The following is a 20,078-nucleotide window of genomic DNA, read 5'->3' on the forward strand; positions in this document are numbered from 1 at the left end:
CAGTAGCACCTTGTGCATCAAAGGAAGAGGTGGAAATGCATATGCTGTCAGGCCTTTCCAACTGAAGGATAGAGAGTCCACCTTCCAGGCTAGTGGGTGGTATGTCCTTGTGCAGAATTTCCTGAGCTGGTGATTGAGTGGGGATGCGAATAGGTCTATTTGTGGCATTCCCCATTTCTTTGTGATGGCCTTGAAGATGTCCGGGTGTAGCATCCATTCGTGAGCATCCGAGGTAGTTCTGCTTAACATGTCTGCTAGGATGTTTTCTTTTCCCGGTACAAATATTGCCTGTAACTGGATGTTGTAGCTCAGAGCCACATTCCAAAGGTCCAGAGTCATTCTGCATAGGGGTATGAATGAGTGCCTCTCTGTTTGTTGATGTACCACATGACTGTGGTGTTGTCTGTCCTTATCATTAAATGGCCTTCTTTGAGGAATGGTCTGAAATTCTGGATTGCTAGTTTTACTGCCAGCATTTCTTTCTTATCTAAGGAGTCATCAGAGGACAATTTCTTAGTTAACTGATCAAGCATAAACTCTTGGTATTGAATCATATAAAACTGACAATTCAAAGCTCTAGCTGAGAGAGTAGCAGAGGTGTAAACTTTTTTCCCCCATCTCTCTAAGGACCTGGATTCCCTTTCAGAAGGGAGAGGGTTTTTTGCAGAGGTCAAAGCTACTGCCTTAGGCCCCTGGGAGATAGTCTCAGGATCTGCAAGTGGGGCTTTGTATAAGTGGTGATGAGTGTCTGGTACCCTGTAAAACCTATCTGGTTTGGCAGGGGCTGGAGGTAAAGTATCAGGAGCAGTGCAAACATCATTAAATGCAGCATCCACAACAGGCAGAACTGGGGGTATAGCTAAGGGCCTATGTTGTGGTAAGTGTAGAAAGGTCCTAAGCCTTTTTCTTGCATCTGAGAAATCTTGTCCCTGCCATTGGAATTGTTCTCGCATGGCATGTAAGGTTTCCCCAAAGGAAAATTCCTCTGGAGGAGAGGCAGAAGGAATAGATTCTTCAGCATCGGAATCTTCATAAGTAGAAAAAGGAGCCTCTGGATGGTCTGTAATGTCGGAGTCATCCGAAGAATCATCAGTGGACACTGGCTCTGGGGGCTCTGCTCTAGGTCTCTTTTCTGGAGGCTGTGAGGCCCTGTCTGGGTGAGATTGGGATCCCCTAATTAAAGAGATGAGATCCTCTGCCAAAGTAAGCATTTGTGAACTGGAACTGGGCCTGTGTGAGGGGGGCTTAACAGGCACTGATTTTGCAGTTTTGGCTGCTTTAGCCCTGGCAAAGGCCTTAATAGACATGGCTGCAGGAGGCCTAGCAGCACCACGTGCTGGGGTAGAGACATCCAAAGGGATGGTGTCTGATAATTCAATTGGAACCACATTAGTAGGAAAAACTTCAGAGGCCGATTCAACTAAGGTAGCAGGCGCCTCGGTAGTAGTCATGGATTCGGCTGAAGATTGACCCGTTTGCTCGGTTTCGGCCGAAACCGAGACACTCGCGGTTTGCTTAACCGTGGTTTCGGCCGAAACAGCGGACCGCGAGTGTCGGTCTTTTTCTTTGCGTTTTTTAACAATTTGAGTAGTCGGAGGATCCGACGGCATAATGTACTCAAAATCTGAGCCGAAAAACTGTTCAGCAAACTCCGACCGACGCCTAAGCGTTAGTCGGTTGAAGGAAGCACAGGCTAAACAGGCTGCTACGTCGTGGTCTGGGCCTAAACAAGGTAGGCAGTACGAGTGGAAATCCTTATGAGGTATTTGTTTCCCACAAGTTAAACAATTTACTTTTTCTGACATCGGCTGAGGCAAGAAAGAGTCCCCAACGGGGTACTTGGCTTTTAGAAGTCTTCGAAGTAGTAATCTCTGGATCTGACCGACCGGCACTTGCGAACAGCATCTGCTTCGGGCGCCACGCGGCAAGAAAGACTGAGGAAAATGGCGTCGGCTGATGCCTTTATACCCGAAGACCAGGAGAGATGACGTCGGGTGAAGTGCGACACCAGCCGAGGCCAGACCCAGACTTTGGAATCCGGCCGACCGAAGGGCTGCCTGACGACAGGACAACCCATTTGTTATGACTGCAGATGCATCCTTGAAGGACATCTGTACTATGTCCTTCAAGAATGCAACTGCAGTCCTGACATGGGTTGAATACCATAGCCAAGCTGGGGGTGGTAGGATCTAAGATAAGGATGGTGTAGCTAAAATGCCCTGCAGGACTGCAGAAGCAAAGCCTGCTCGGGATCTGGAATATAAAGGCAGGTTGTAATGCTTGGAAAATGTATGCACGGAGCTCCATGTAGCAGCTTCTAGAATGTCCTTTGTAGCCACTCCTCTTAGAAAGGCTGTGGAGGTGGCTGTAGCTCTGGTGGAGTGTGGCCTGATATTGGCTGGCACACCTTTTCCATGGAAAGAGTAGTAGAATCGGATGCAGTTTCCAATCCATTTTGAAAATGTTTGTTTGGAAATTGCCTTTCCTTGTACTCCAGCAGCGTAAGCTACAAATAGTTGGTCAGACTTTCTGTTGGCCTTTGTTCTGTCCAAGTAATAGCGCAATTGTATGTCCAAAGTGTGCAGAAGCTTTTCTCCTTTATTTTGAGGATTGGGAAAGAAAGTAGGCAGGTGAATTGCTTGACTTGGAGAAACCCTGGATATCACTTTTGGCATGAATGAAGGATTGGTTCTTAAAGAGACTCTGTCCTGATGGAAAATGAGAAATGGAGGCACTGCCATGAGGGCCTGTATCTCAGAGACCCTTCTTGCTGAAGTAATTGCCAACAGGAAAACTGTTTTCCAGGAGAGAAATTGCAATTCTGAAGATGCTGCTGGCTCAAAAGGAAGAAGAGTTAATTTTTCCAAGACGAAGTTGAGGTCCCATGCAGGCACAGGTGGTTTTCTTGGAGGTTTGATATTCTTTATGCCTCTTAGAAAATGTCTTGGCAAAGGATGTGAAAACACAGGTGGATCACAGTTGTATTTTGCTGAAATTGCTGAAGCGTGTATTTTTATGGAAGAATATGAAAGGCCATTGTGAAGCATTTCTGCCAAGTATTCTAGTATCTGTGGGATGTTCAGTACTGATGCATCCTGACCCTTGTTGGCATTCCAGATGTTGAATCTCTTCCATTTGGCTGAATAAGCTTTTCTGGTGGAAGGCCTGCGTGCTTTCAGTAAGATCTCTTGAACTTTTTTGGAGAGAGAAATATGGGGAGAAGTCATGGAACCCTCCAAGCTGTCAGTTGCAATGTTTTCAGGTTGGGATGAACCGTCCTGTAATTGTGCTGAGTTATAAGCAGAGGCCATTGAGGCAGGGGCCACGGCTTGGTGCGAGTTATGCTCCTTAATAATGGATACCAGTGCTGTCTTGGCCAGTCTGGAGCTATCAAAATGCCTTTCGGTTGTTCTGCTTTGATCTTCAGCAACACCTTGGTCATTAATGGTAGATGTGGGAATGCATAGATTGTTAGAGAATTCCAGCTGAAGGAGAGAGCATCCATTCTCCAGGCTTGAGGATGGTGTGTCCTTGAGCAGAACTTCAGATGATGATTGTGGTGTGAGGCAAAAAGATCTATGTCCAGCCTTCCCCATGCAGGAGTTATTTGTGAAAAAATATCTGGATGCAACATCCATTCGTGCGGGTCCATAATGTTTCTGCTTAGACTGTCCGCCAGAACATTGTCCTTGCCTGGAACAAACTGGGATTGCAACTGTATGTTCAGGTTCAGGGACTTTTCCCAAAGAGTCACTGTTAGTCTGCAGAGGGGGTAAGAATGGGTGCCTCCCTGTTTGTTTATGTACCACATAACAGTGGTGTTGTCTGTCTTTATTAACAGATGACCTTGCTGAAGAAATTTTCCGAAGGCCTCGATGGCATGAATCACTGCCAGCATCTCTTTTTGATTGATGTGCAGATGTAATTCCCGGGGAGTCCATTGCCCTTGAATGCATCTGCCTTCCATGTGCGCCCCCCATCCATGATCTGAGGCATCTGTTGTAATGGTTTGGCTTGCTTGAGGTTTGCTGAAAGACATGCCTTTGTTTAGCTGGATTGCTTGTGCCCACCACAAAAATTCCTTTTGTAGACATGGAATGAGTGGAATAATTGCTTCTAAGTTGTGGCTGTGTTGAGACCATAAACTTTTTAGGTACCATTGTAGTTCTCATGTGTAGTCTTGCCAGTGGAATCAGAAGAATGCAAGATGCCATGAAACCCAGGGCCTGCAGGATTTTCCTTGCAGTCATTTGGGTGTGCTTTGCTAGGCTTTCGAAGTAATCTGGTAATTGTTATTGTTTTTCTTCTGTGAGGAAAGCCATTTGTGAGTTAGTGTCCAGTTTGGCTCCTAGAAAAATTATTTGTTGGGATGGCAGTTGTCTTGATTTTTGAATGTTGACTGTGTATCCCAAAGCCTGTAGTAAGTGCATGACATAGTCCAAGTTCCTTATCAAGGCTTGCTTGCTGTCTGCTTGTATAAGGCAGTCGTCCAGGTATGGATATATTTGTATCCCCTGAAGTCTGCAATGTGCAATTACTGATGCCAGGCATTTTGTGAATACTCTGGGCGCAGTAGACAAGCCAAAAGGCAATGCTGAGAATTGATAATGCTCTGACCCTGCAAGAAATCGGAGGTATCTTCTGCAGCTGTGTCTGATTGGGACATGCAGGTATGCCTCCTTGAGGTCCAGAGTAACCAGCCAAGACCCCTTGCCCAGCATGGGAAGAAGTTGCTGTAACGTCAGCATTTTGAATTTTGGCACAGTGAGAAAAGTGTTTAGAGCGGACAAGTCCAGTATAGGTCTCCATTGCTTTTCTTTTCTTGGAACAAGGAACAGTCTTGAGTAGAATCCCTGGCCTTGTTCCTGAGGAGGAACCTCTTCTATTGCTTTGATTTGTAGCAGCTTTGAAACTTGTATGAGTGCCTCTGCCCTTTGATTTTGTGGCAGGTTTGGCATGCCTTGTCTTGTTGGTAAGGTATGGAAGTGGAACCTGTAACCTTTGTCTATTATGTCCAAAATCCATTTGTCCTTTGTAAAAATGTGCCAATTTTTTGAAAATAAGGATAATTTTCCGCCTAAAGGTGCTTCTCTTTGAGCCTTGGTCGGCGGTGTCAAAGTCAAGTCATTGTGATTGTCCCTGTGGAGCAGTAGGAGTCCCTGCGCCACTTCTCTGATTAGTTGGTTGCCATATTGCCCTCTACCTCGAGCACGCCTGTTTTTTCCCCTTTGAAACTGGTCAGTGTCTGGAAAGGACCAATTCTTCGAAGGTAAATTCCTGCTGAACCTTGGTGGCTGAACCTGGAGGAAATCTTTGACCGTTTGTACTGATTTAGCCTTTTCCTCAATTGATTTCAACACACCCTGTGCATTAGCACCAAATAGCTTGTCTTTTTCCAGAGGTGCATCTAAAAGCTTTACTTTAACATGATCTGGCAATGTCTGTTCTTTCAACCAAGCATGTCTAAGTATGTCGGCCTCTGTCATAGCTGCCCAACATGAAGCTTCCAATGCATCATAACCACACTGAAGAAAATGATTGCTAACCTGCTGAGTGTTATGAACCAAATCCTGCAAGGCCTTTCTATCTAAAGGCTCAGGAGAGGCTAACTTTTTCTGCAAATCATCCATCAAGTAATCCTGATACTGAAACATATGAAAAAGACAGTTAAGACCCCTCATGGCAAGGGTGGTAGAGGTATAAACTTTTTTACCCCACCTCTCCAGGGACCTAGATTCCCTGTCTGCGGGCAAAGGATTTTTGGCCGTGGAAGTGGCCACTCCTTTGGGCCCCTGAGAAATAGTTTCTAGATCAACAGAGTGGGCCTTGCAGAGATGTTTGAGTTTCAGGAACCCTGTAATATCTGTCAGGCTTGACAGGAGCAGGAGGGAGAGAATCAGAAGTACTGGAGTCTGAGTACATCATCCAATACATCTAACACTGGGGGAATAGCTACGGGCCTGTGCTGGGGTAACTTAAGGAAAGTCCGAAGCCTTTTCCTAGAGTCGGAGAAATCCTGGCCCTGCCACTGAAAATGCTCTCTCATGGAGTGGAGAATTTCCCCGAAAGAAATATCCTCAGGAGGAGAGGCAGAGGGAATGGATTCATCAGCATCAGAATCCTCGTAGGCCGGGAATGATTCTTCTTGGGAATCTGAAAGGCCTGACTCACCAGAGGCTTCATCTGAGGAAAGGGTATCTGTCTGCTCAACCCTAGGCCTTTTGTCTGAAGGCGGCGGAGAACCTCTGTCTGGATGAGCCTGAGAGCCCCTGATTAAAGAAATTAGATCTGCAGCTAAAGTCATGATCTGTTTATCAGAAGTGGGACCCTGTGAAAAAGATTTAGGAGGGTGAGACTTAGCCTGACTGGCAGCCTTAGCACGTGTGTAGGCCTTGATGGACATAGACACAGGAGGCCTAGCTGCCCCACGTGCTGGAGTAACTTTGTCCACCGGATCTTGGGCTTCGATTTCAGGAGGAAAATCAACAACCGGCACCGGGGAAGCCTCCGGGACCGAAGTGTGCGGTAGAGCAGTGTCGTCGGCCTGGAGCGGTTGAATTACCGCCTCCGAAGAGACCGATGCACTCGTGGTAGGCTTTAGCGTGGTGTCGATGGAAGTCGCGGGCCGCGAATGTCGGTCCCGGTCCTTCCGTTTTTTGGAAACATGTGCTGTCGGTAGTTCCGATGGCATAATATAGGAGTAATTTTCCCCAAAAAAGTCTTCAGCAAATTCTGCCCGGCGCCTAAGTGTGCGCTTATTGAAGCAAGCACAGGCAGCAGAGGCAGAGACGTCGTGGTCTGGGCCGAGGCAGGGAAGGCAGTAAGAATGGAAGTCCTTATGAGGTATTTGTTTACCACAAGACAAGCAATTATTAACTTTTGCAGTTTTGTCTGACATCGGCTGAGGCAAGAAAAGGTTCCCCAACGGGGTACTTAGCTTTTTGATGACTTCGGTATCGGAAAACACAGGAGCTGGCCGACTGGCACTTGCGAACTGCTTCTGCTTCGGGCACCGCGCGGCAAGAAAGACTGAGGAAGATGGCGTCGGCTGATCCTTTTATACCCCAGCCGCTCTGACGTCGGGGAGGAGGCGACATCAGCCGACGCCGGACCCAGACTTTGGAATCAGGCCGACCGAAGGGCTGCCTGAGGCAGGACAACCCATATGTCAGGACTGCAGTTGCATTCTTGAAGGACATCTATACCTCATCAGGAAATGTTTGGTTACTTACCCAAGCATATTTTCTCAACAGTGTAGCAGTACAAGTGACCCTAGACAGTGTTGACACAATCACAATCGTACACTCTTCAAAAGCATGTTTACATACCCAAGAAAAGGGTAAAAATGGTCTAGTTCAAAAAAAAGAGCTTTCTTCTGTAGGAAGAGTGGAAGCAAATATCTCTCAGACTGTACATAAGACAAACCATCAACTTCCACATAGCTGCCTGATAATTCAGAAGGATAATGGGGGGGGGGGGGGGGGGGAGACAACAACCTTCTCTTAGCAATATGGTATAACACGACCTTCTTTTATCACCAGGTGAAGGGCTGTACCAAGTATCAGCCTGTTGCCAGCATGAGACGCAGCTGAAATGGCAGCTGTATCAGACCAAAGGAGAGAAGGCCAATTTAATAGCCTGTGGTACCTTATACAGCTTATCTGCCTTTTTTAGGGACCAACATCTGGATATCAGGATGACTACTGGCACCATTCACATTCTCCAGGGTTAATCGGACGAGGGAGAGGAATGAGGTATACCCACTTGTAACATATCATGTCTCCTCATTTCAAGGGAAACACTTACTTGTTCCTGTAAAATTACATCATTTGCCCTGGCAATGTCCTGATTTCTCCAAAGGAGGAAAATTAAACTTTTCCTTACAAGAGAGTTGGGCTTGGGAATTTGCAGGAGAAGCAGCCCTACAGTTTTTAAAAATTAGAACCAGATCCAGTTTCCTGAGGAATAACTTCACAAGGAATGCCAATTTGTAAAGGTTTGTGTAACAGGATTTACTGCCTGTAATGTCTGTCAAGACAAGGTAAGGAGCTCTTCTTTAAAAAACAAACAGTAATAAAAAAACATTGTTTTTCTGAAAAAGTTATTTCTTAACAGGAGTTCCAGCAGAAGAGTACTGACTGGAAGGATGGATGTCTGCCCAATCTAATAATGGTCTATTGCCCCAGTTACACTGAAGAATCACCTGGAAAGTCTCCCAGGCCCAGAAAAGATGGCTCTCCCACGTCCATACTGGAACACAAACAGGATATGGCTGACTTCCGGTTCATACCAGCAGAGAAAGATGGAGAAGTCAGTGGTTTGAGGAATAACCAATAGCTACTGCAGTTTTGCCCACTACCGTCGGGAGGTGTGGACTGACCCCACAACAGCAGCAAGGACTCCTTAGCAAGTGATTTTTTTTTCCTTACTAGATACTGCAGGATCAGGTAGTCAGAAGACAATGAGTATCCATGCTAGAACAGAGGAAGCACCACCAAAAGTGCTAAACATGGCTACAGTGAGTCGGTTGGCAGGTAAGTTGTCACACAGTGTTCACAAGCAGCACACAAACCGACACTTTCTCCAGTCCCTTAACTTATAAAAGGGAAACAGAACAAAATCACCCTGTCAGTACTGTTCATACCATTTTGATTCTGTCAGTGTGAGTACAAGTAGCTTGTCACAAAGTGAGCATAAGCATTACATTGAAACTCCCACCCATTTCTCTGTAACATTTAAAAATCAAAGTTTAAGTTTACATTAGTAGATGACTTTTCACAAAATTAGCTTCAAACACCTTAAACAGTTGTAGCTATAAGTAACTGTCCCCGACAGATAACTTCCGACATAGTGAAAAAAGTACCAGGTTTCTTAAACAGGAAATTGTGCTTTTAGTCTAACAGAAATTGTTCTTTTAAGAAAATCATTTATTCTGAGGAGAGGGATTCCCCAATGGGGAATTATCTACCAGAAATGAAGCTCTTAGCTCACAGCTGCTCCTATGAAGCCTGAAAGATGCTCTTCACAAGATGGCAAGTATGTACTAAAGAAAGCTTCATTCAACCTATTAATTACTCTCCTTAGGATTAACTAATCAGCAGTCAGTCAGTGACAGAGTGTGTTGGGGGATCAGAGCTTTTTGAATCTGGTCATTGGCTGTTTCCTAGGCAAGAGACAACCTATAGCCCAAGTGCTACTGCAGCAGCGAGAATGATGATCATCCCTCTCTCTAGTTATGTGGACATCAATTAAACTAAATACTGCAGTAATTATTTCATTCTTTTCCTGAAATAATGTTGTAACCATAAAAACCATGATAAACAGGTCATAAACCAAGATTATATACTTACCTTAATGCTAGATTACTGCTGTCTTCTTTCATCCTCAACAGATGGGTTATCAGAGCTGATCCGTGCCTTTTTTCAACCTCTTGGATCTAGGGCGGTTTTGCTTTTTATTGGATTAATAAATAACCATTCAGAAGTGCTGGAAGGGTTTCTCAGTGAAGGAGCCTCGAGATCTTTAATCCTGCAGTCCATCTCTGCCACTCAGGTGACGTCCATTGAAATTATTCCCACCTCTGCCCTGGGTGGGGGGTTCTGTAACCAGTGTCCTAGGCAAAATTCTGGGACTTACAAAACCACACAGTTTCTTTCCACCCTTCAGGTTCTGGAAGAATGTCTTTTGCAGAGATAGAAAAACATGCCTACTACAGACAATTTTGCCCTACTGCTTGCTTCTGGTGAGCAGAACTTTGAACGTTGGTCCAAAGGGTGTTGAACTACTGACTATAGCACTGAAGGATGTCTTGAAGCTCTACAAAAATCGCAGAGGTGCATTCCAGGTGTGCCAAGGAATAGCGATTCCCAGTGCTTACCACTCTCGAACTACCATCTTCCGAGTTCTAAAGCAAGCACGTGGACACATTGGACATAGAATGGAAGGTAGACAGCTGTGAATCAAGAAGTTATGTACTCACCATAACATTCGATGTATGTAGTCCATCTAGCCTCACATTCTTACCCGTGGGTTTGGAGCAGAATGTCAGCTCAGACTCTGCTAACTTTTTTAGCTCGACGTATTTCTAGTGGCTGGGCTAAGATGGTATCCCATGCCGCACTGCTCTCTATCCCCAGATAGAGTTTGCTGCGACCCCAGCACTCATTCTCCATGTATAACACCTAAGGAAAGGAACAAACCAATAATGAAGGGAGCTCTGAAACTGACCTAACCTCCAGATCCTCCAGGATGGGGGAAGGAGGGGGTAAGTAAGAATGTGAGGAGAGATGGACTACATACATCGAACGTTATGATGAGTACACAACTTCATGATGTTATGTAGTCCAATCTCGCCTACATTCTTACCCGTGGGACAGCGTCCCCAGCGCCTAAATCCTGGGAGGCTCAGTAGAAAATGCTCCTGAGCACTATGGAACCAAAGGAAGACCTGCCCCTAGATACCACATCCAACGTGTAATGAGTAACGAAGGTGTGAGGAGATGCCCAAGTAGCCGCAGCACAAATATCATCCATAGACAATCTAGCCTGAAAAGCTGTAGATGTAGATACAGACAGAGTGGAGTGAGCCTTCACCCGAAATGGTAAATCTTTAGCCCCCCCACCCCAAAGGAATAAATGAAAGAAATACAAAGTACAGTTTTGTACCTACCATAAATGTAGATGTCCGATAGGTATGCATCTGCAGTCATCACATATGGGTTGTCCTGCCTCAGGCAGCCCTTCGGTCGGCTGGATTCCAAAGTCTGGGTCTGGCCTCGGCTGATGTCGCACTTTCCCCGACGTCAGAACGTCTGGGATATAAAAGCATCAGCCGACGCCATTTTCCTCAGTTTTTCTTGCCCCAAATGCCAGGTGCCCTCTATGGAAGGCTAAAATTTGGAGATATGCATTGCAAAAACAAATCCAAACATGCACAGTACTATAAAAACAAATACACCATAATAGATCCCCCCAGCTAGCTATAAGAGGGGTAAGTACCAAAGAAGTATACCACAGAGGGGAGTGAGGGTAAACCTGACTGCAGATGCATACCTATCGGACATCTACATTTATGGTAGGTACAAAACTGTACTATGTCCTTCAAGGATGCATCTGTAGTCATCACATATGGGTAGAATACCATAGCCAATCTGGGGGTGGAGGTACTAAGTAAAGGATGGTGTAGCTAAGATACCCTGCAGGACTGCCGTAGCAAAGCCTGCTCTGGATCTGGAGTATAAAGGTAAATTGTAATGCTTGGCAAATGTATGCACGGAGCTCTATGTAGCAGCTTCTAAAATGTCCTTGGTAGCCACCCCTCTTAGGAAGGCTGTGGCTCTCGTGGAATGAGGTCTAATGTCAGATGGCACAGTTTTTCCATGAAAGGAGTAACAAAAACGAATGCAATTTCCTATCCATTTTGAAATTGTCTGTTTGGAAATTGCTTTTCCTTGTGTCCCAGCAGCATATGCTACAAACAGCTGGTCAGTCTTTCTGTAACTTTTAGTTCTGTCCAAGTAGTAGCGCAACTGTCTGTGTATGTCCAGGGTGTGCAGAAGTTTCTCCCCTTTATTTTGTGGTTGTGGGAAGAATGTAGGCAAGTGAATAGCTTGGTTCAAAGATACCCTGGATACCACCTTTGGCATAAATGTAGGATTGGTTCTCAATGAAACTCTGTCCCGATGAAAGATAAGAAATATTAGAGCTTGTAACTCAGATACTCTTCTTGCTGAGGTTATGGCCAGAAGGAAGGCAGTTTTCCAAGACAGAAACTGTAGATCTGCAGATGCTGCTGGTTCAAAGGGAGGAAGAGTTAGTTTTTCCAACACGAAGTTAAGGTCCCAAGTAGGCAGAGGTGGTTTCCTTGGAGGATTGATGTTTTTGATTCCTCTTAGAAACTGTCTCAGGAGAGGATGAGAGAAGACAGGTGGATTAACATTGTATTCTGCCGAAATTGCTGAGGCATGTATCTTAATGGAAAAGTAAGACAGGCTGTTGTGGAACAATTCTGCCAAATATTCCAGTATATGTGCCACGTTCATCACTGTCACATCTAGGCCCTTTGTTGTGTTCCAAGTGTGAAATCTTTTCCCATTTTGCTGAATATGGCTTCCTTGTGGAAGGCCGTCGAGCTTCCATAATAATATCCTTCACTCTCTGGGATAGCTTATCCTGAGGAGGGGTCATGGTATTTTCCAGGCAGTTAGCTGCAAGGTTTTCAGGTTGGAATGCAGAGTCTTGAAATTGTGCTGCGTCAGTAGAAGTGGCCATAGGGGGAGAGGCCACGGTTTCGTCTGTGATGTGCTCTTTAACAGTGGGTACCAGTGCCGTCTTGGCCAGTTTGGAGCTATCAGAATCACTCTGGGCTGCATCTTCAGTAAGACCTTGGTCATTAATGGGAGAGGTGGAAAAGCATACACTGTTAGAGTTTTCCAGCTGAAAGAGAGAGCGTCCACTTTCCATGCTTGTGGGTGGTATGTCCTTGAGCAGAATTTCTTCAGTTGATGATTGTGGGGGGAGGCGAACAGATCTATTTCCGGCCTTCCCCATGATTGTGTTATGAGTAAGAAGATGTCTGGGTGCAGCATCCATTCGTGTGCATCCATGGTATTTCTGCTTAAGCTGTCTGCCAGTATATTGTCTTTCCCTGGCATGAACTGGGACTGCAGCTGTATATTGAGTTTCAAGGAAAGTTCCCATAGATTCATTGCCAGTCTGCAAAGAGGGTAGGAATGGGTGCCTCCTTGCTTGTTTATGTACCACATAACTGTGGTGTTGTCTGTCCTTATGAGTAGGTGGCCTTGATGAAGAAAAGGTTTGAAGGCCTCGATTGCTTGTATCACTGCCAGCATTTCCTTTTGGTTTATGTGCATGCAGCTCTCTTTGTGACCATAGCCCTTGGATACATCTGCCCTCCATGTGTGCTCCCCAACCTTGGTCTGAAGCGTCCGTAGTGATGGTTTGGTTGGCTCTTGGCTTGCTTAAGGGCAACCCGCTGTTCGACTGGCAGGCTTGAGCCCACCACAGAAATTCCTTTTGGAGGCATGGAATGAGTGGGATCAAGGTTTCTAAGCTGTGACTGTGCTGAGTCCATAAACTCCTTAGGTGCCATTGTAATTTTCTCATATGCAGCCTTGCTTGTGGGATCAGAAGAATGCAAGATGCCATGTAACCCAGGGCCTGCAGGATTTTCCTTGCAGTCAGCTGAGTTCGTCTGGTCAGATACTTGAAGTAATCCGGTAGTTGTTTGTTTTTCTTCTGTGAGAAAGGCCATTTGGGTGGTTGTGTCTAGATCCGCACCCAGAAAAGTTATTCTTTGGGATGGAACAAGTCTTGAATTGTGGATGTTGACTGTATATCCCAAGGCCTGCAGTAGGTGGATGGCATAATCAAAGTCCTTTAACAAAGTTTGCTTGCTGTCCGCTTGTATAAGGCAGTCGTCCAGATATGGGTAAATTTGAATCCCCTGAAGTCTGCAGTGTGCAATTACTGATGCCAGGCATTTCGTGAATACTCTGGGCGCAGTATATAAGCCAAAGGGCAATGCTGAGAATTGATAATGCTCTGACCCTGCAAGAAATCTGAGGCGTCTTCCGCAACTTTGTCTGATAGGGACATGCAGGTATGCCTCCTTGAGGTCTAGAGTCACCAGCCAAGACCTCTTGCCCAGCATGGGAAGGAGTTGCTGTAGAGTCAGCATTTTGAATTTTGGCACAATGAGGTAAGTATTCAGTGCGGACAAGTCGAGAATAGGCCTCCATTGATTTTCTTTTCTTGGAACAAGGAATAATCTGGAGTAAAATCCTTGGCCTTGTTCTGAAAGAGGTACCTTTTCTATAGCTTTCATTTGTATTAAGTTGGAAATTTGTTTCAAAGCCTCTGCCCTCTGATTTGGTGGCAAGTCTGGCATGCCTTTTCTTTTTGGCAATGTGTGGAAATGGAACCTGTATCCTTTGTCTATTATTTGCAGTGTCCATGTGTCCCTTGTAATGCTGTGCCAATTTTTTGAAAATAAAGAAAGCTTTCCGCCCAAAGGTGCTTCTAATTGAGCCCTGGTCGGCGGAGTCAAAACAAAGTCATTGAGTCTGTCCTGGTGTAGCAGTTGTAGTTCCTACACTACCTCTCTGGTTGGGAGGCTGCCATTGACGGCCTCTGCAAGAGCCTCTAGCTTGCCCTCTACCTCTGGCACGCCTATTCCTGCCTCTCTGAGATCTGTCTGAGTCCAGAAAGGACCAATTCTTAGTAGGCCAATTTCTGCTGAATCTCAGTGGTTGGACTTGCAGAAAGTCTTTGACTGTGCACAGATTTTGCCTTTTCTTCAAATTTCTTTAAGACCTCTTGAGCCGTGGAACCAAATAATTTTTGTTTTTCCATAGCAGCATCCAAAAGCTTAGCTTTAACATGGTCTGGCAGAGATTGTTCCTTCAAGCCAGGCATGCCTACGTATGACTGCACCTGTCATAGCTGACCTACATGAAGCTTCCAATGCATCATAACCACACTGCAAGAAATGGTTACTAACCTGCTGGGAGTTATGTACCAGATCCTGAAGGGATTTGCGATCAAGGGGTTCATCTAACAAATACTCTTGGTACTGTATCATATGAAATTGACAATGTAATGCCCTCATGGAAAGAGTTGCAGAAGTATACACTTTCTTACCCCATCTCTCTAAAGCTCTGGACTCCCTTTCAGAGGGTAGAGGATTCCTAGCAGTGGCAGCTGCAACCCCTTTTGGGCCCTGGGAAATAGTTTCTGGATCAGCAGAGTGGGCCTTGTACAGGTGTAGATGTGAGTCCGGGACCCTGTAGTACCTATCAGGTTTGGCAGGAGCCGGAGGAGAGAGTCAGGGGCTGTACTAGCATCAGAGTACACATCATCAATAACATTCAAAACAGGAGGTATAGCTAAAGGCCTATGCTGAGGTAAATGTAAAAAGGTCCTTAATCTCTTTCTAGAATCAGAGAATTCCTGACCCTGCCATTGAAAATGTTCTCTCAGAGTGCAATGTCTCTCCAAAGGAAAACTCTTCAGGAGGGGAGGCCGAGGGAATAGATTCTTCAGCATCAGAATCCTCGTAGGCCGAATAAGCCTCCTCCTGGTGGTCTGACAGAGTAGAGCCATCAGTGGACTCATCTGAGGACTCATCTGAGGAGTGGGGGTCAGAGGGCTCAACCCTGGGCCTTTTGTCTGGAGGTGGTTGAGAGCCCCTGTCCGGATGAGGTTGAGAACCTCTAATTAAGGAGATAAGATCCTCTGCTAAGCTAAGAATCTGTGAGCCAGTAGAAGGTCTCAGAGGTAACCTTGGGAGGCAAAGCTTTAGTAAGTTTAGCAGCTTTAGCCCTAGAGAAAGCCTTAATGGACATGGATGCAGGAGGTCTGGCTGCACCACGTGCAGGAGTAGACTTGTCTAAAGGAATGGTGTCGGAAGGTTCCTGGACACCAGTTTCAGAAGGTAATTCAATAACCGACTCGGCCGGGGCCGAGGTAGTCGGTTGTGCGGTTTCGGTAATCGGAAGTACCAAGGACTCTGTTTCAGCCGAGACAGAGGCACTCGCAGTAGGCCTGACCGTGGTTTCAGCCGAAACCACGGCCCGCGTGTGTCGGTCCTGGTCCTTCCGTTTCTTAACTAAATGCGAAGTCGGAGTCTCCGACGGCATCTTGTAAGCAAAACTAGCCCCAAAGAATTCCTCTGCAAACTCCGACCGATGTCTAAGAGTTCGTCGGTTGAAGGAAGCACAGGCAGAACAGGCCAAGACGTCGTGGTCTGGGCCTAGGCAGGGGAGGCAGTAAGAGTGGAAATCCTTATGAGGTATTTGTTTCCCACAAGTTAAACAATTATTAACTTTATCTGACATCGGCTGAGGCAAGAAAGAGTCCCGAAAGAGTCCCCAACGGGGTACTTAGCTTTTTCGAAGTCTTCGGTAGCTGGATCACAAGAGTTGGCCGACCGGCACTTGCGAACTGCTTCTGCTTCGGGCACCACGCAGCAAGAAAGACTGAGGAAAATGGTGTCGGCTGATGCTTTTATACCCCAGACGCTCTGATGTCGGGGAAAGTGCGACATCAGCCGAGGCCAGACCCAGACTTTGGAATCCGTCCGACCGAAGGGCTGCCTGAGGCAGGACAACCCATATGGGATGACTGCAGATGCATCCTTGAAGGACATCTGGAGATCCACTTGGACAATGTAACTTTGGAGACAGGAGACCTAATTCGGTTTTCCGAAAAGGTTCTGTGCAAATAAAGACGTAATTGTCTGTGTACATCCAACTGATGAAATTTGAATTCTGCCTCGTTTGAGAACTGGGGAAAAAACACTGGCAATTCAATAGATTGGTTAAGGTTACTGATCGACGCCACTTTGGGAAGAAAGGAGGGGTTCGGTCTGAGATGAACCTTGTCATTATGAAAAATCAAATAAGGGGGTTTGACTGATTAAGCTTGAAGCCCAGAAACGAGTCTGGCTGACGTGATGGCTACTAAAAAGACAGTCTTCCAAGTTAAGAATTTTACATCTCAAGTGGCTGCAGGCTCAAAGGGGGGTGAAGTAAGACCCTGTAGAACAAAGTTTAAGTCCCAAGGCATGACAGGTTCCAATACCGGAGAACGAAGTAACAAAGTGCCCTTCAGGAAGGCCTTACAGAGTCTATGTGCCATCAGGCTAGGCTAGTCTGCGACATGAAAGGTAGAAATCGCCGCCAACTGGACTTTAACGGTTGCGGCCGCTGAATCCTGGTTAAACAGCATAGACAAAAACTCCAATGCAGACGAAATTGGAGCTGTGTAAGGGTCAATCTTTTTGGTATGCGCCCAGATTGAAAACCTCTTCCATTTACTGTAAAATCTTCCTGGTCGAGGGCTTATGAGAGGAAGATAAAATATGAACCACCTCTGGCGAAAAATGATGAAGCCTAACTAATGACGGAAGTGGAGTAGCCAGGCTGCCAAATGGAGAGTCCGAAGAGAGGGATGGAGCTGCCCTGACATGCATGTCAGTAAGTCTGGTTGTGGGTCCAGAATCCAAGGAGTGTCCATGAGACAGGGATGGAGAAAGGGGAACCAAATTTGATGAGGCCAGTGTGGGGCAATCAGAATCATTCTGCTTCCCAAGGACTGCGCTTTCTGAATAACCTTTGACAGCAAGGGGACCGGAGGGAAGGCATATAGTAGACTGGAGGGCCAATCGTGGACTATAGCATCCCTGGGTGACTCCCCCTGAGTGGGGATCAACGTGAAGTAGCTGCTGCATTTGGCATTGGGGGGGCTGGCAAAAAGGTTGCAGCAAGGCTAACCCCACCTGCGGGAAGATCTGTTCCGCAACTTGACAGTTCAGGGACCACTCGTAAGCCATCAGAATAGCTCTGCTTAGCCTGTCCGCGATCACAATGGACTTCTCCAGAATGTGCGTTGCCACCAGAAAACATTGGGAAGACCCTGCCCACTGCCACACTCACATGGCCTCTCTGCAAAGGGGAGAAGACTTGGTTCCTCCCTGCTTGTTCAGATACCATACCACTGACATATTGTCCAAGTGGATTGCAATAGTCCCGAGGGGAAGAAAACTCTGAAGTGCTTGCAACGCTAGTAGCACAGCTCTCATCTCCAGGACACTGATATGCACATGCATCTTGTGCTCTTGCCACGTGCCTTGGACTGTCCTGTCTAGATAATGCCCCCCCCCACCCCATCTGGGAGGCATCCGTGGTAATCATGGCAATCGGGGGCGCAGAAACGAAAGGCTTTCCTGCATTCAGGTTGTTGGCGCGAAGCCATCAACTGAGATCCTGTTTACACCTGTCTGACTAGAATAGGGTGAGAAAGTGGAAGACGTTGGAGACCACTGGGCAAAGAGAAGTCACTGAAGGAGCCTCATATGTAACCTTGCCAGAGGGCCTAACAATCGTAGCAGCCATTGTCCCCAACAGTTGGAGGACCCATTTTGCCTTCGCTCTTCTCAGAGGGAGCAAGGCATGAACTTGTTGTTGTAGGAATCTGATTCTTTCCTATGGTAGAAACGCTCGCATGAGGACGGTGTCTAGTTCAGCGACTATAAAAGTGACACGCTGTGAGGGCAACAAGGCAGACTTTTCCCAGTTCAATGTGATGCCAAACTGTTGACACAGGTTGATAGTAGCGTCCCTGGTCTGAAGTAGTAGATGCCTGGTGGTGGCAGTAAGGAGCCAGTTGTCCAGATATGGAAACACTTGGAATCCCCGATGTCTCAAGTGAGCAGTCACCACTGCCATGCATTTGGTAAACACCCTGGGGGCTGTGGTGAGACCAAAAGGCAGGGCTCGAAACTGAAAATGACTGGCTCCCAACCGGAAGCGTAGATGACTTCTGGATGCCCTGTCCATCTTTATGTGGTAGTAAGCATCCTTGAGTTCGATGGGGCACATCCACACTTCTTTTCCCAACAATGGGAGAATAGACTGCAATGTGACTATTCGGAACTTGGACTTTTGCACATGGGTGTTCAATTGGCTGAGATCAAATACGGGTCTCAGGTCCCCTGTCCTTTTCGGCACCAAAAAGAATCTGGAGTAAGTCCCTAATCCAATCTGGTCTGAGGGAACATGTTGGATGGCTCCTTTTTCTAGCAGCTTTGAAACTTCTGAAGCTGCGTAATCCCTTTGACTGGGTGGAACATCCGGGATTTTCTTGATTGGAAGGGGATTTGATGAGAAGGGGATGACATCCTCCGGAAATTATTCGTAGAATCCATTGGTCCTGGGTGAGGTCTTGCCAGGCCTCCGGGTATAATGAGATTTGACCCCCTACTAGTACCGGAACGGACAGTCGGGCCTCCCATCAGGAGCGGCGGTAGGGAGAACCACAAAAGGAATCCCGGTCTCCCGAGTTACAGGGGCCTCCTCTGCCCCTAGGGCGGAGTCTTCCTGAATAACCACCCCCTCCCCTGCCTCTGGAGGGGGGCTCACCTTGTGCACCGGGAAAAAAACTCCGATTTCTTGAACCACATTTTGCCACCCCTCCGGGCCTTGGGATAAGGCCTAGAGGGAAGGGAAAAACGGACTCCTACGGCAGACAGAGTTTTTTCCTCCTGCTCGCACCTGGTGAGTGTGTCTTTCACCTTGGTTCCAAACAAAGAGGAACCATCAAAAGGGGCATCGGTGAATGAAGACGTGAAGGCCTCCACGAAATGACAAAGGCGCATCCAGGCCTGCCTCCTAAGAGCAACTCCTGAACTTGCTGCCCTACTCGCTCCTTCGGCTGCATATGAGATTAGCCTCATGGAGGAGTTTCAATGGAATTGAGGGTAGACATCTGAGCGTTGACTATCTGGGCCACTGCCTCAGAAACGTTACCCGGGAGAGTATCTCCAAGCTCCTTGAGGAGGTCTCTCTGGAGCCATGTAAAGTGTGATAAATAATTCAGTGACCGTATGGTAAAGGTCGCTGAAGAAAAGGTATACTTCCCGTACCGGTCCACAGTCCTAAACTCCTTGTTAGGGGGATGGACGGTGGAAGAAGTCTCAGCTAATTCCTTCCGAGTGGCAGCTGCCACCACCATGGCATCCACAGGGACTCCCTCGGACAGAAATTCCTTATCAGATGGAGCAGACAAAAATTTATTGGGTCTACTGGGGACTGGTTCCACAGAGACAGGGGTTTCCCCACACCCTTCGACAAACCAAATCCAGAAGCTCGTCAAAGGGTGGAAATACCCAGGAGGCGGAGGGCTGAGCACCAAAGGCCTACAGGAAGACCAACTCCTCCTCGGAGGGGGATGGCCAGTCACCTCTTTGAAAATCTCTAAAATGTCACAGAAAGAAACATCCTCAGAGGATAACTTGGGGGACCCCTCTGATTCCTCGAGTACGGTGTCTGATGTGAAAGACTCATCCTGGGAATTTATGAGCTTCCTCTTGCACGTCTTCTTTCTGGGCAGCTCCCCAGGCAAAAACTCTGAGGGGCCCTCAGAAATGTGGGGACCACTCATGGGGGTACCCTGAGGCCTTGGGGCTCTGCTGTCTAGAGATAGATGGCGATCAGAGACCTGCACCGGTGTAGTAGGGGACAGAATGACCGACCCGCATGATGCTGCTGACGACCTGG

At 46.9% G+C, this 20,078-nt stretch overlaps 1 protein-coding gene across 3 annotated transcripts in view; it reads right to left on the reverse strand.

The window, feature by feature from the left end:
- Positions 1 to 20,078, reverse strand: part of USP5 (ubiquitin specific peptidase 5) — a 2,313,977-nt gene that overhangs the window by 2,170,291 nt on the left and 123,608 nt on the right. The gene's annotated exons all lie outside the window — the stretch shown is intronic.

This window comes from Protopterus annectens, chromosome 8.part0 (assembly GCF_019279795.1).
Source record: "Protopterus annectens isolate FY-2018-M chromosome 8.part0, PAN1.0, whole genome shotgun sequence".
NCBI classification, from domain to species: domain Eukaryota; kingdom Metazoa; phylum Chordata; order Ceratodontiformes; family Protopteridae; genus Protopterus; species Protopterus annectens.